This window comes from Convolutriloba macropyga, chromosome 5 (genome assembly GCF_964194025.1).
Source record: "Convolutriloba macropyga chromosome 5, txConMacr16.3, whole genome shotgun sequence".
Taxonomy (NCBI): Eukaryota; Metazoa; Xenacoelomorpha; order Acoela; family Convolutidae; genus Convolutriloba; species Convolutriloba macropyga.
Genome location: NC_134472.1, coordinates 21,463,190 through 21,467,847, shown reverse-complemented (window position 1 = coordinate 21,467,847; position 4,658 = coordinate 21,463,190).

Sequence of the window (4,658 nt, the reverse complement as noted above, 5' to 3'; positions counted from 1 at the left end):
TTTCTCAATGCCTTCAGAAGATTTTGCAGTCGTCGATGTCAGCCCCAACTTCTCTACAGCGACAACGGGAAAACTTTCGTTGGCGCTTCTGAAGAACTGAAGAAAACTGTTAAAGCCTTGGACAATGACAGAATCTACAAAGCTTTAGCAGTAGCCAATACAACGTGGAAATTCAATCCCCCATACGGCCCTCATTTTGGCGGTGTCTGGGAGCGTTTGATCCAGAGCGCCAAAAAGACGCTCCTCCTCATTCTAGGATCCATAAGACTCTCTTTTGACACTTTCCTAACAATCATGGTGAAAACAGAATCAATCCTCAACTCCAGACCCCTGACTAACGTTGCTGAGCAGCCTGACAACGAGGAACCTTTGACTCCAAACCACTTTCTTATCCAGCGACCCTTCAATAGCTTGCCACCAGGACAATTTGGAGACCAGCAACCTGCAGGCTTGAAAACATGGAAAAACACGCAGAAGCTGATGAACCATATATGACGACGCTTGGTGAAAGATTATCTGCCAACCCTTAGCCGACGGTCAAAATGGTCAAACAGCAACGATCGACCGCTCAAAGTGGACGCATTGTTTGGGTGTTGAAAGACCAAACACCAAGAGGCATTTAGCCACTGGGAAGAGTCATGGAGACAACGTCAGGACGAGATGGAGAAACTCGAAACGTAAAGGTAAAAACGGCTTACGGTACGTTCGTTCGCCCCGTCTCCGGTCTCGCACGCGTTTTTTCTCCGTAGTTTTTTTTCGATTTTTCTCGCTCCGGTTTTAGGCAACGTGAGTTACCCCTTTCCCACAAATTGATGTACTGATGACATTGACAACATTTCAGCCTACAGTTTCAGAGCCAATTTCAAAGAAGATGACAAAAGACTTCAATTGATGTCTCCAAAACCCTTGATGCCCCCTTTGTGCCCTTGCAGCATGTTGCCAATGTTATTGCAACTTTCAAGATGATTCAAATAAACCGCCAAAATGGCAACAAAAACTCGACTCTTTTGTCCAACAACGTGAAACTTAGACGTGCTCTTCTAACGAATGATTAGACTAGAGATATGTTTTAAAACATATATATATATATATATATATATATATATATATATACATATATATATGTATATATATATATATAAATATATATATATATATATATATATATATATATACATATATGTATATGTATATATATATATATATATATATATATATATATATATATATATATAATTTCTGATTTGTTCGTTTCATATTACTTCATGTCTTCAGAATCACGAAGTGAATCCTTTAATCTTCATTTTATTTGATTTTGAAGACATGGTTAAATTTGAACCCGTTTCGTTTCTTATTTCTTGAGTTCGAGTTATTTGTCTTCAGGGAATAGGTGGGCTCCATCAAGAAATGCAATCTTTGTCGAAGTTTTGTCTATTGAGCACAAAAAAACTCAGATAGTTGGCAAAAACAAGATCAGAGACAGGCTTTCAGAAAATAGTTGGTTCAGAACATCATGAAACAGTTTGAATTTGGTCAAAGTTGAAGATGGAGGGACCTCGTTGACTATTTCTAAGATCTTTTGCATTTTTTTATGCTTTGATTGATAAACACAACATCTGAACTTTTCTATGGTAATCTTGCAAGTAACTTCTGCATAACGGAAGGCCGTTGAAACATAGGACGTTTTTCCGCGTGCAAAATCGTTGTTTTGCAGGACGAATGGTTGACTAGCAAAACGTTGCAACCGGGGGTGTTTTTTAAAATCAGTAAGGGTTCTTGCACAATCTTGCTGCATAATTGTTTAAAAGCAAAACTTGTCAATATAAAATTTGAAATTGTGTAAATTTTGTCACGTAGTCTCTTTAGTTGATTTTAATTAGGCTATAATTTTGCATACAAATTATAATGGATAGTGCTACCACTTATGAGGCTAAAAAATATTTCTAAACTTCGAAACCAGATAAATTTTTGAGGAGTAAATTGTCAATGTTTGTGTTAGCAGCGAGGGCGCAAATTGTTATGCTACATTCTTCGTAGTTTGTTTAACAAGAGTTTATTTCGTTTAATTGAATTTCGTATTATGTCATTCTCTAAAATACCCTATCATTTTAGAGCCTTTTGGACTGGTCTGAGCACTGGTTGCACGAATTTCCAACTCAATGATGCTTGGATAAAGCACTCTCTAGTCAGAAGGCGAGGTCTGGAAAAAAATCTGATCATCAGTCAAGCAAAATTTTGATCAAAAGCCAAAGTTTCGATAGAGTCTGATCTTAAGTCGCACTGAAGTCTAATCAAAAAGTGACTTCCTTCAAATTTTTTTGTTTTTGTTTTGTTACTAGTGTGTTTTTTCATTGAAAAACGAGCGTGCAGACACTTCGGAAAAAATGTTGATATTAAGTTTCTCACTTAAAACTTCTCTGACACCAAAAAGAAGTGCCGTCATTTGTCAACTTAAACTGGACGCTATAGGTTGGAATATTACTATTGCAGGACTGCTACAAACAATACGAAACTTAAATAAATTGAGTGATTTTCAATGCAATCCTACTGTGCTATTGACGTGTTATAAAAAATTATAGTAATAGTGGTATATAGTCGACAGAGTGAATCAGGCAATAAATTTGTAGTAGAAGCATTTTTTCTATTTCTGCGAGTATGCAATCTACTAGTTGAGAATTGAAGACCAGCAGCAGATGAGCAGATGAATCGCGGCTACTAACAACAAGCTGAACTGATCACAGAGGCTAAAGACGTAAAAAAAATTGCTCGAGCAGTGAGAGATAAAACTCAGTTTTTAAATTATTTCAGTAATACTTACAATTATGCCTATATTAGAGAGTGATGACTGTAACTAAGTACTTATTTCCAATTCAATATCTTGTTATCCATGCTAATTCTTTGTCTAAAACCAGGGGCTGTAAAGCTGACAAAAATGCAGTCTTTCAATTTACTCGGTAACAGGCTGCATGTTGTATCAGACGTTCTGGTGCTTTGAATATGCATATGAGTTTGGTCGGAGCAGAGAGAGAGGTAGCGTGGGTTGCACTAGAGTTGTACCGGGAGCTTGAGCTGCACAAAATTAGCATTAAAAAGTTTTGTCGAATGTCTGGCATTTTCATTTCACAGACGGCTACGGTCGCAGAAAAATCACCTTATTTCATGGTTTTCACCAAGGTCTGATCAGATACCATTTTAGTTTGGCATGGCCGATCAGAGGGAGAAGTCTGGAAACGGCTTTATCAACAGCCGCTTTGGTCTGGCACCTCAACTAGGAATATCTGAGCAGAAAAAAAACAGTTAAGCTTAGCTGTCCTTTCTTCACTCGATTAAAACCGCAAATTTTTCAGAGATAAACATTTAAATAATTTATCAAAAAGTTCGCAGAACCACTTGTGGTTCGTACTTCAGCCCAATTTGTCTGAATGAAACTGTTTTCTGAAGAAGTAGAAGATATCGTGATCGAGAGAAAAACAAATAGCGGTTAATTAACTCTGGCAGCAGTCAGTTGATAAAGTTTTATTTTCTGCAACTTAATTTAACTCCTATAACTCAATTTAATTTGTACTGGCCACTCGAACTATGGTCAAATAAATTTTTGTTATTGTTACTATTTTAACAATAAATTTTATGGAAACAAAAGCGAAATAATTGGGTGAGTGATCGACATAACATTTGCCATTCGCTTAGCACATTATTTCGGTAAGCTGTACACCTCAATGCTCCTTATCCATTATAAAGTTTTTTGTTGCTCATATCCATTCCTAGTTTCGAAACAGGAATTCTAATATGGATTTTTGCTTCATTCTGGACACATTAGGACCCGATCTTATTGATCAATGACCAGAAGATCTTTGAGCTCACAACCGGGTTCTGAGAGCTCGAATCGGAGGTCATTTTGGTCTAGAAGTGTGTGATCAGAAGTAGATTCGATAGCAATTCGAGTGCACGACATATCTTGATAGGACTGAAGACTGGTCATAGATCTTTTTTGGTCTCCAATAGTCCGATAAGATCATTCTGCTCTGTCGTGGTCTGATCACTAACCATTCTAGCTTAAGAACTCAAAACGTGCAGTCGTCAAAATAATTTACCAACAGGACCACCCAAGGTCAAGGCTCTCATTATAGCTTTTCTGCAAAAAAAATTGTTAGTTCAGCAGAGTTAACATTAGCTAAATGTTAACTCTGCTAAATTAACAATTTTTTGCAGAAAACTACAATGAGAGCCGTTAGCTTGGGAGAATCTATTTCGAAAAATTTGAAACCGAGGTCACAATTCAAAATACATGCTGGTAGCTTAGGTTTTTTATTTGGAAGGACCGGTTGTTAGGACTGAATATTTTTACTGTACTAATAACCAGAAAGAAAGTATCTGAAATTTTTCGACCAAATTTAGCAAATTTTTCGGGCTTTATGTTTTGACAAAAATGCATTTAGTGAAAATAGAATTCCTGGATACAATTTGATATTTTCTTTGGTCAAAAGACTTCTGTTTTTCTCCATTCCCTAGTCGAGACCGGATGGTTATCTTGCAGGAATCTGTAAGATTCTGACAGATGAATGGTTATCTTCCAAAATCCGCCAGAAAAATGATTGTCTTGCAGAATCTACCAGAAGAATGGCTATCTTGCAAGACTTGGCAGAAAAAGGTTATCTTGC